Below are 12,686 nucleotides of genomic sequence, written 5' to 3' on the forward strand. Positions count from 1 at the left end.
AGGGTGGCACCAGCGGACAGTCACCTTTGGGTTGGCCCACTGCGTAGAGCTACTGCCATGGGGGGGGGGGGGGAAACCTGAGGATGGCAGTAGCCAGGGTGGCAGGGATGGCAGTAGGGGAAAAGGGGAAGGTACCACCTCAGTATGCGGACTTGGAAGAAATCTTCAGCGAGAAGGAGGCGGATCGGCTACCCCCCCACAGGCCCTTTGACTGTCAGATCAACTTACTCCCAGAGGCTCAGCTGCCAGTGGGTAAGCTGTACGCCATGTCAGATAGGGAGATGCAGGAATTGCGGAAGTTTATTGACAAGAACCTGAAAAGAGGGTTCATATGGGAATCCAGGGCGGTAGGGGGTAGTCCAGTGTTCTTTGTGGACAAGAGAGACTCCAAGGAGCCCAGGCTCGTCGTGGATTACCGTGGATTAAACCGGGTGTCGGAACCAGTGACCTTCCCAATGCCCAGAATTGATGACATCTTAGCCAGGGTAAGGAAGGGGAAGATTTTTACCAAGCTGGACCTTCGGGGGGGCGTACAACTTGATAAGGATGAGGGAGGGGGATGAATGGAAAACCACCATGTTCACCCCTCTGGGGGCCTTTGAGTACTTAGTTATGCCTTTCGGACTCCAATCAGGTTCCTCCACATTTCAAAGTTTTATGCACCATGTGCTGGGGTCCCTGCTCTACAAGAATTGCGTAGCTTTCCTGGACGACGTCCTAATCTACTCAGAGAACAAGGAGCAGCATGTAAAGGACGTCAGGGAAGTGCTGAAGAGACTGCAGGAGCACCAGCTGTGGGTCAAACTGGAGAAGTGCCAATTCCACGCTCGAGAGGTGGAGTTCCTTGGTTACCGGTTGTCGGACAAAGGCTTAGCCATGGACCCAGGCAAGGTGCAGGCAGTGCTAGAATGGAAGCCTCCCAAGAACCGGAAGGACGTACAGAGGTTCTTGGGGTTTGGAAACTTCTACAGGAAGTTCATCAAGAACTTCGCCCATTTAACGGCACCCATAACGGATTGTCTCAGCAGTAAGAAGAAGTTTGAATGGACGGAAGAGGCCCAGCGGTCCTTTGATAAGCTTAAGAGGGCTTTCGCGTCGGAAGAGCAACTCCTACATGTGGATCTGCAGAAGCCGATGAGGCTGGAGACGGACGCGTCAGACAGAGCGGTGGGGAGCATATTGCTCCAGCCGGGAGATGGGGGACGGTGGAAGCCGTGCGCCTTTTTTTCAATGAAGCTGAACAAGTCAGAGCAAAACTACACGGTGTATGATCGGGAGCTGCTGGCAATTCATGAGGCCTTTCGACGCTGGAGACATTTTCTAATAGGTGCACAGCACAAGATCCAGGTGTGTACTGACCACAAGAACCTGGAATATTGGAGAACGGCGCAAGTACTGAACCAACGACAGGTGCGGTGGGCACAGGAGTTTTCCAAGTTTAATTTTGAGATTAGGTACGTGCCTGGGAAGGAAAACGTCAGAGCAGACGCTCTCTCCCGCAAGCCCGAGTACTCGGAAGGGGAGGGAGTGCCAGAAGTACGTCATGTCATACCCGAGGACCGATGGGTGTGTGGGGGAGTGTTAGTAGGGAGACAAGAGCTAGCCGGGTTGACGAGGGAGGACCAGTATGCACAAACCAAGATCAGGGAGATCCGAAGTGCCGAAGAAAATCAGGGGGAATTTGAGGTAAAGGACGGGGCATTGTACTATAAGGGTGCATTGTACATACCTGAGGGGGATTTGAGGAGCAGAATACTCAAACAACTACATGACAACCCCACAGCGGGACATTTTGGCCAACACAAAACAAGGCTACTGGTCACCAGGCAGTTCTGGTGGCCATGGGTGAGAGAGGATGTGAAGGAATACGTACGCGGGTGCCAGCGCTGCCAGAGAGCTAAGGGGGAGAGGGCAGCACCCGCGGGGTTACTGGAGCCTTTACCCACACCAGAGAGACCATGGGAGGTGGTATCAATTGATTTTATGACTGATTTACCCAAGGCCAGGGGAAAAACGGCAGTAATGGTGGTAGCTGACTTGATGACCAAAATGTGCCATTTTATTGCTTGCTCGCATGCGGTGTCTGCAGAAGAAACAGCAAAACTGTTTGTAGAGCATGTTTTCAGGTTGCACGGCGCCCCCTTGAGGATTTTATCCGACAGAGGCCGGCAATTTACTTCCAGATTCTGGAGGAAGCTGATGAGTCTGCTGGACGTCGAGGTGAGTTTCTCGACGGCCAGACACCCAGAGACCAACGGACAAGCAGAGAGAGCTAATAGCATACTTCAACAATACCTACGCTGCTACATCAACGAGAGGGAGAACGATTGGGTGGACAAATTAGCGCTGGCTGAGTTTGCATACAATAACGCGGAACATGTGTCCACGGGGATGAGTCCATTTATGGCGAATTACGGGTGTCACCCCAGGGCCTTCCCCGGGGAGGGGGAGGGAAGGTGGAGTGTTCCAGCGGCTGAACAATTTGTGGAAGAAATGGAGGCTTTACACCAACAGCTTAAGATTAACCTGGAAAGGGCAAAGGAAGAGTACAAGAGGCAGGCAGACAAGCACCGCAGAGAGGGGGAAACCATAAGAGTGGGGGACCAGGTGTGGTTGTCTACCCAAGGGTTACCGTTCAAAGGAGGGTGTAAGAAATTACAGCCAAAGCGATTGGGACCGTTCGAAGTAGCCCAACAGGTGAATCCTGTGGCCTTTAGGCTCAAATTGCCCTCTAACATGAAACTGCACCCAGTGTTCCACAGGTCCTTACTCTCACCGTTCAGGGAGGGGAGGGAATTTCTGGGTCAACAAAGAGAAACACCCTTGCATCCACAGATGGAGGAAAGGGAACTCAGTGGCCATGCAGCTGAAATTCTCGATTCCAGGTGGAGAGGGGGGCGAGTGGAATACTTGGTGGTGTGGGAGGGAGAGTCAGAATCGGAAAACACATGGGTCCCAGCAGAAGAGATTAGGGATGAGTATCTGCAGGAGGAGTTTCATCGCAGGTATCCGAGAAAGCCCAAACCACCAGAGAGGTTCTGGGGGGAGCAATTTGGAACCACCGATGAGGAGGAAGAGTTTGTGGGATTTCCCGCTTCCGAAGAGGAGGAAGGGGAATTATCCGAAGGAGAAGAATCCGACTGGGGAGATTGGGGAGCGGGAAGAGACAGCAGCAGATGGAGAGAGGTGTTTGAATCATCAGATGGAGGGGAGAGTTCCTTCCGGGGGTTTCCTGCATCACCGTCCAAGGAACGGACGGGAGAGGGGGAGGGCCCTGGGAGGGAGGTGGATGTCAGGGAACTGACATCGGAGCAGAGTGGAGAGGCTAGGCTCCCTGATGATGCCGGAGAGGGAACCAGTAAGGGAAGAGAGAGAGCTTCCGCTGGGGAAGGAAGTCCAGGTGACACCAGGAAGAAAGGAGAGGCTGAGAGCACTTCGGAGGGGAGGCTCCGAGACTCTTCCAGTGAGGTCAGTGAGGAGAGTGGAGGACCACTGCTTGGCACGCCCACTCTGCGCAGAAGGCTTCCACGCAGAGAGGCGAGGAGGAGGTTGTCCGTTAAGGAATTCTTATGCTGGAAGAAGTTTAGGAAACGCCCACTGACGGATTCTGCCAGCGACTGAAGCAGCCGCGCAAAAGGGCTGCTCAGCTAGGGAAAGACGCAACCACCCCAAGCAGTTTGGAGCAGTTGGAGGTTTACACACAAGCAACCCCAATTCCCATGATAGTATGGGATGCCAGCAAAGCGGTGATGCGGGGATTTTTTATTCAGCAAAATACGATTAAAAACAAATTTAGAGAAAAAGGGAGGAAAGAAATTTTAAAACAAATAATGGAAAATGAGAAGAAATTAATCGAAAAACCAAACAATTCGAAAATAAAGCAAAATATTAAAATATTACAAACTCAATTTGCAATGATAATAAATAAAGAAGTAGAATGGAATATTAAAAGAATGAGACAGAAAAATTTTGAGTTTGCAAACAAGTCTGGAAGATGGCTGGCATGGCAAATTAAGAAAAGAAAGGCACAGAATACAATCAACAAAATTATAGTGGATGGGAAAGAAACAGATAATCCGAAAGAAATTAGAAAAGGGTTTGTAGATTTCTATAGACACTTATATAAAAGAACTGAGAAAAGTGATATTAGAAAAATAGAAGAATTCCTGAGGAAAAAGGAGGTGCAAAAAATCCTGACTGATAAGAAAGACAGACTGAACGACCCAATTGAAATAGAAGAGATTAAGGAAGCTATAAAAGAATTGAAAAGTGGGAAGACATCAGGACCGGATGGATTCACTGTAAGATACTATAAAGAAATGAAGCACATTCTTTCTGTGCCAATGAAAGAAGTTATGAATAATATATTAAATAATGGAGAATTACCTGAAACATGGAAGGAAGCATATATTACATTTATTCCAAAGCAAGACTGATTTAATGCAAGTAAAGAATTATCGGCCAATTTCATTGTTCCATTGTTGAATAATGATTATAAATTGTTTGCAAGTATATTAGCGAGCAGGATGAAAAAAATACTGAAATAAATTATACATAAAGATCAGGCAGGTTTTCTTCCTGGCAGACAGATGAAAGATAACATAAGGAACATACAGTGGTGCCTCACAAGACGAAAAGAATCCGTTCCGCGAGTCTCTTCGTCTTGCGGTTTTTTCGTCTTGCGAAGCAAGCCCATTAGCGGATTAGCGCTATTAGCGGTTTAGCGGATCAGCTGATAAGCGGCTTAGCGAAGCAAGCCCATAGGAAATTCGTTTTGCGAAGCACCTCCAAAACGGAAAACCCTTTCGTCTAGTGGGTTTTCCGTCTTACGAGGCATTAGTCTTGCAGGGCACCACTGTAGTTAATATTATTGAATATCATAGAATCATAGAGTTGGAATAGACCACAAGGGCCATCGAGTCCAACCCCCTGCCAAGCGTGAAACACCATCAGAGCACTCCTGACATATGGTTGTCAAGCCTCTGCTTGACAGCCAGGAATGAAAAACAAGCAATGTTAATTTTTGTGGATGCGGAAAAGGCCTTTGATAATATATCTTGGGAATTTATGCTTAAAAATTTGGAATTGATGGATATGGGTCAATCCTTCCTTAATGGTTTAAGAGCTATATATACTGAGAAAAAATTGATTGTAAATAATATAACAACAGACAATATTGTAATTACTAAAGGCACAAGACAAGGATGCCCCCTTTCTCCACTATTACTCATATCGGTACTGGAAGTACTTCTAAGGTTGATAAGGAAGAATGAGTTGATAAAGGGGGTTACAGTCGGTCGGAATGAATATAAGGTAAAAGCCTTTGCTGATGACTTGGTATTAACAATTGAGGAACCATCAATAAGTATTAATGAAGTAACAGAGGAGATAGAACAGTTCGGTCAAGTGGCAGGTTTTAAATTGAACAAAAGGAAAACTAAGATATTGGTTAAAAATATGAAACAGGAACTGGTTAAAACATTGCAACAACAGATAGGTATAGAAGTGGTTAAAAAAATATATATTTAGGAATTTGGCTAATTCCCAAAAATATTGATCTGTTTCAAAACAATTATACACCAATGTGGAATAGTGTGAAAAGAGACTTAGAGGTATGGGGAAGGTTGAAATTGTCATTTTGAGGAAGGATATCAGCAATAAAGATGAACGTGCTACCAAAGATATTAATTCTGTTTCAGACAATTCCAATAATCAAAGGGGCAGCAATATTTAAAGAGTGGCAGAAGATAATTTCAAGATATATCTGGCAGGGTAAGAAGCCGAGAATACAATATAAGCTATTAACAGACGCTAAAGAAAGAGGAGGCTTCGCCCTGCCGGACTTGAAATTATATTATGAAGCATCATGTCTCTGTTGGTTGAAGGAGTGGATGAAATTGGAAAATACAGAACTGTTGGATTTAGAAGGTCATGATAATAGATTTGGTTGGCACGCATATTTATGGTATGACAAGAAAAAGGTCCATAAAGGATTTGGAAACCACATATTTCAAAAATCTCTTATTGAAATCTGGGATAGGTATAAAAACCTATTGGAACCAAAAACACCGCATTGGTTGTCTCCATTAGAAATTATGTGTGTAAAAAAGGTCAATATGAGTGGGAAGTGGATAACATATGGGGAATTAGCAATTAAAGAAGGAGGAAAATGGAAATTGAAACCATACGAAGAAGTGAAAGAGTATGTTAATGATTGGTTACATTATTATCAGGTGAATGAAATGTTTAAACAAGATATCAAAGAAAATGGTTTCTGTGAAAAAGAATCGAGGTTTCAACAAGAAATATTGAATAATGATTTTAAAATTCTGTCAAAAATGTATAAATTACTGCTTGAATGGCACTTGAAAGATGAGGAGGTAAAATCAGTTATGATTCATTGGGCAAAAGACTTAGGATACAACAACAACAATTTCCTTTATTCGACCGATGGTCAGAAATAAACATTACACAATACAGAATTATAAACTAAAACATCATAGGGGTACATAAAAAGGTAGGGCCACAGTACTAGACCTCTCACAGATAACCCACATCAAAGCATTCAGTTATACGTTTCCGACACTTGAGTGCCAGGAAAAGGAATTTAGCCACTGACAAAGTTGTTTTCCCAGAAGACTTATTTAGCAGATATGCTGTCTGCTTTCCTCTTTGTCGGGAACTGAGCTGGGGTAAGTATGGAGTTATAAGATACTGTCTTAAATCGTTGTAGAAGGGCCAGCTCAGTAAAATGTGCTCTGTGGATTCTACCTCACCCAATGCACAGTGGCATAATCTCTGGTCATATGGGACTCCTCCATATCTTCCCTTCAGAACCGCCGAGTCAAGAACATTCAGCCTAGCCGCAGTAAATAGTCTGCGGTATTCCACGTAGTGGATATCCGCCAGGTAGCGAGCTGGAGCAGCCCGATACAACTGCTCCCCCAGAAACAACCCAGGTTTCACACGGGCTATGTCCTCCTGTCTGGCAATATCCCTTAATCTTTGAGCGATCACCGCCTTTGCGTGGCTATACGTCATGGACTCTATATAAAGGGAGGACAACCCGCACTTCTGCACTTCCTCCACTATCTCCCCTTCCCATGGAGATTTAAAGTTATCCCTCAGAATCAAGGGGGCCAAACCCACCGGTCTGAAACAGAGCTTGAGCCATAGCCATAACTTCGCTTTCAGGGCCACATACCTAAAGGCTTGACAACCGGTTTCCAATCTCATGATCGCGCCTGCCACGGAGGGGGGGATCCTGAGTATGGCCCTGAGGAATTGGGTTTGGATAGATTCCAATTTTTCAAAGTCCCTACGTGAGCCCAAGGCAATGCCCACCAGCAGAAGAGGGAGGCAACTTTGACAGTTTGTGCCTGTTTCTTGGAGTACAGGGTTCTAATCACCAAGGCTGCTTTGGATGCGTTCGAGGCTATGTATTCTCTGTGCGCCAAGAAGGACCTATTTGATCTTACAACCTGACCCAGGTATTTGAAGCAGCTGACCTGCTCTAAAGGAATACCATTAATTGACCATAAATTAGGTTTCAGTCGAGCAGCAAAGACCATTATTTTGGTCTTGGCATAATTTAGTTGGAGCTCGTGTTGGGTCTCATATTCATGGAGAGCTCGAAGCATCCTCCTTAATCCGATGGGGGAGGTAGCTAATAGGGCGGCATCGTCCGCATACAGTAGGACATTCAAGGCTCGCCCTGCCAGTTTTGGTGGATGGAAATCAGCATTTGCCATATGCACCACTAGCGAATTAATATAGAAATTAAACAGAGCAGGGGCAAGCAAACAGCCCTGTCTTACCCCCCTAGTGGTGGCAACCGGATTGGAGACTAGCCCCTTACTATCTAGCCTAATCCTCAGGAGGACTTAGGATATAATATTCAGTTAAGCGATTGGGTAAAACTATGGAAAGAAGGTTTGAGATTTACTGCATGTAATGCATTAAAAGAAAACGTGATGAAGATGATGTATAGATCGTACATCACACCAGTTAAATTAGCAAAAATGTATAAAGTTAGTAATAAATGTTGGAAATGTAAAGAAAAAGAAGGATTATTTTATCATATGTGGTGGGAATGTAAAAGGTGAAATGCTTCTGGGAGATGATATATAATGAGTTGAAAAAAATGTTGAAATATATTTTTATTAAAAAACCGGAAGCATTTCTTTTAGGTATTGTTGGAAATGATATAAACAGGAAAGACTGTAAGTTGTTTTTATATGCAGTAACAGCAGCAAGAATATTATTGGCACAAAAATGGAAGCAAGAAGAACTACCAACATTAGAAGAATGGAGGATGAAATTGATGGACTACGCAGAATTAGACAAGGTAACAGGAAGGACCCGAGACCGGCGGGACCAGAGGTTTACCGAAGACTGGACTAAATTTACTGAGTATTTGAAAAGTATTTGTGAAGATCAGATTACGTTTGTAGGACTACAAGAAGTTCTGTGAGGAGTAATTTAAGAAATATTGTAAAAATGGAAAGGGAGAAATGATTTGTTAGAAAAGGTAAAGGCAATATTAAGTTAAGAATTGCAGGAGAAATAATCAAACCGGAAGACTATCAGAGATGCTGAAGGAAGTCCAAACAAGGACATATGTATAATAATTTGTGTGGTATGTCTTAAAAAATTTTGTATGCAAAAAATTAATAAAAAATATTATAAAAAAAGAAAGGGATCTGGGAGTCTTAGTCGACCACAAGCTGAACATGAGTCAACAGTGTGATGTGGCAGCTAAGAACGCCAATGCAATTCTGGGCTGTATCAATAGGAGTAGAGTGTCTAGATCAAGCAAAGGAATGCTACCACGCTATTCTGGTTGGGCAGACCACACCTGAAATACTGTGTCCAGTTCTGGGCACCACAGTTGAAGAAGGATATTGTCAAGCTGGAGCATGTCCAGAGGAGGGTGACCAAAATGTAAAAGGTCTAGAATCCAAGCCCTATGAGGAGAGACTTTGGGAGCGGGATTTGTTTAGTCTAGAGAAGAGAAGATTAAGGAGTGACATGATAGCCATGTTTAAATATTTGAAGGGATGTCATGTTGAAGAGGGAGCAAGCTTGTTTTCTGCTGAATAATGGATTCAAACTATGGGAAAAGAGATTCCACCTAAACATTAAGAAGAACTTTCTGACAGTAAGGGTTGTTAGACAGTGGAATATGCCAGCTTCGAGAGTGGTGGAGTCTCCTTCTTTGGAGGTTTTTAAGTGGAGGCTGGCTGTCTGTCTGTCAGGAGTGCTTTGCTTGTGTGTTCCAGCATGACAGGGGGTTGGACTAGATGGCCCTTATGGTCTCTTCCAGCTCTATTATTTTATGATTCTATGACACTAGCTACTACACTGCACTGTTCCATTTGATAGATATTGTTGCTATTTTTTAAGCTAAAGGTTATGTATAGCTGCCATCTATTAGTCTTTGAGCCAGTATGGTGTAGTGGTTAAGAGCGGTGGACTCGTAATCTGGTGAGCTGGGTTCGCTTCCCTGCTCCTCCACATGCAGCTCCTCACAGGGTGTCTGTTGTGGGGGCGGAAGGGAAAGGAGATTGTTAGCTGCTTTGAGACTTCTTAAGGGAAGTCAAAGTCAGAATATCAAGTCCAAACTCTTCTTCCAAACTCTTTGTAATAGTGACATGTCCCATAAATATGCTGAGACACAACCAAATAATGTTATAGATTTCAATGGGATTCATGGAAGGGCCAAGTTTATTCTGCAGTTTAAATGAATGGGGCATGGAAGTGCTTAGCTGGTTCTTGAGCAGGGCCAAAACCTGGGGGAAGGAATCTTCAGTCCCTGTAGCAAACAGCAGGCACAACAAGATTTTGTATGGAATGCAGAGCCAGTTCCTCTCATAAGCAACCAAGGGGAGCCCCTGAGGTGCTGGATGCACCACTAGAACTGGCGGCATGGTGTGAATACCAAGTAGAGGTCAGGAGAAGGATGTGTTCTTTTGGAGTCCCCACTGGTGAGAAAGGGGACTATAAATGAAGTGAAGGCCCCACAGACCTACACAGCAGCCAGTTTGGGCTGAGGCAAGCCCACTGAGGTGCTGGCACAATTCTACTGGAGTTTTGCTCCCTCCCTGCATGTATAGCTAAGAAAAAAACTTTGTCTCACCTTCCCACACATTTTTTGATTGCCAGCACGCCAACATCTTCATAGGTACATGCATGGGATGGGGGGCAGATTCGATTAGCCCTCCCCCAAAGGATCATCTTTTCTTTAGTTAACTTCACTCAGATGCTACAGTGGCTGTCTCATGTCAATGTCTGTGTCCATTTTAGCCACCCAACTGTGGGTGGTTTTTGGGGAACACCTGCATCATCTTGTGATCTAAGCATGATGCAGTTGTCTTTTTTCCAGTCCTTGATATGATGTTTTGGGGAAGAGTGCAGTCCAAGTGAAGTATCTGTTGGTCCCACTGTGTAAATTAGTGCAATAATAGCAGCCTGAAGAGTTTGGACTTGATATACCGCCTGTCACTCCCTATAAGGAGTCTCAAAGCATCTCACAATCTCTTTTCCCTTCGTCCCCCACAACAGACATTTTGTTGTGACCTCCTGGTGGGAAAAGCACCACGGGGGCCAAATTTGGATTGGTACCACAGTGAAAGGGGAGAATGGGCTTCAGCCTTCGCCCTGGCCCTTTTTAAAAAACAATAATTATAATAATTATAATAATTTTATTATTTATTAGATTTTTAAGCTGCTCTCCTCACCAAAGTGGGCTCAGAGCAGTGTGCAACATCAGAAATTCAATGAAACAGATAGATTAAAAGGCAATTCGACTCCAATAACTGAGGCACCCTGATTACCAGCTACTAGCCCAGCAAGGGTAAGGATAAAAGGGGAAGAGGGAAAGAGTGAGAAGAAAATAAAAAGGGGAGGGGAAGGGAAAGGTAAAAATAAAACCATTGCTGCCCTCAACCTTAGGACTGGTGAAACAACTTGGTCTTACAAGCTCTACAGAACTGAGATCTTCTTCTTCTTCGGCGATCCCTCATAGCCGATGTCAGGGAATTGGAGGCTGCTAAAGAGCTGAGGGGGGAGAGAGAGAAGTACAGAGAGCCCAAGCAGGCAATCAGCAGTTTCTCTTCCACGTCAGAGGAGGAGGCTGGGCGGGGGGAGCCAAGGCCAGGACCCAGCCACTCACAGAGCAGAGGAAAAAGGAGGCGTGAACTCAGAAAATGGGTCTGCTGGGGACGTCGTAAAAAGTCGCCAGACGACTCATCTGACTCGTAGAAGATAGATGTATGTTTTTGAACTCTTGTAACTGTTTTGAAGCTGAGCAATAAATCTTGTACAGAGATGGCTGCGTGCCCGGAGGTTTATCTTTGCTAGCTTATCAGCACACAGTCCCTTACAGCCGAGTAAGATTGTCTTCCATAAACACGGTTTTAACACTGAGTCCGCAAGTGACTGTGGAGGCCAATTCTGGACCTACATGTCCTTCCACAGGGGGGACATTGGTTCCCGGGTGGGAGTTGATCACGGTGAGGATTTGACAAGTGTGCCTTCCTCTTAGCACGTTTCTCCCTTGTGTCCTGAGTTCGAGTGTCTTCAAAGTCCATGACACCTTTGGGAAAGGCTGTTCTCCAATTGGAGTGCTCGCAGGCCAGTGTTTCCCAGTTGTCAGTGTTTATACTACATTTTAAAAGATTTGCCTTGAGACAGTCTTTAAACCTCTTTTGTTGACCACCAGCATTACGCTTTCCACTTTTAAGTTCGGAATAGAGTAGTTGCTATGGAAGACGATCATCAGGCATCTGCACAACATGACCAGTCCAACAAAGTTGATTCTGAAGAATCATTGCTTCAACACTGGTGATCTTTGCTTCATCCAGTACACTGATATTAATTCACCTGTCTTCCCAAGTGATGTGTAAGATTTTTTGGATACACCGTTGATGGAATCTTTCGAGGAGTTGGAGATGGCATTTCTAAGTGGTCCATGTTTCACAAGCATACAGTAAGGTTAGTAGTACAATAGCTTTGTAAACAAGCATTTTGGTTTCCCTGTGAATGTCCCGGTCCTCAAACACTCTGCACTTCAATCGGGAGAAAGCCGCACTCGCAGAGCTCAGGCGATGCTGGATTTCAGCATCAATGTTGACCCTTGTGGAAAGATAACTGCCTAGGTAGGAGAAGTGATTGACATTTTCCAATGTTACACCATTGAGTTGGATTTGTGGCACTGCAGAGGGGTTATTTTGTACTTGTTGGTGCAGCACTTTGGTTTTTTGGATGTTGAGGGACAGGCCAAGCTTTTCGTAAGCTTCTGTGAAGATATTTAGGATGGTTTGGAGGTCATCCTCTGAGCGTGCACACACTACGTTGTCATCAGCATACTGAAGCTCTATGACGGAAGTTACGGTAACCTTATTCTTTGCTTTCAGCCTGCTCAGATTGAAGAGCTTTCTTTCCATCTGTTCGATATATGATTTCTACCCCAGTGGTGAGTTTACCTTCAACAAAGTGTAGGATCATGGTAATGAAAATAATGAATAGAGTTGGGGCAATAACACAATCCTGTTTAACACCTGATCCCACTGTGAATGGTTCACTTTGAGAGCCATTGTTATCTGCGATTGTTGCTGTCATACTATCATGGAGGAGCCGAAAGATGTTTACAGATTCATCTGGGCAGCCAATTTTCAGAAGGACAG

This window comes from Podarcis muralis, chromosome W (assembly GCF_964188315.1).
Source record: "Podarcis muralis chromosome W, rPodMur119.hap1.1, whole genome shotgun sequence".
Taxonomy (NCBI): domain Eukaryota; kingdom Metazoa; phylum Chordata; class Lepidosauria; order Squamata; family Lacertidae; genus Podarcis; species Podarcis muralis.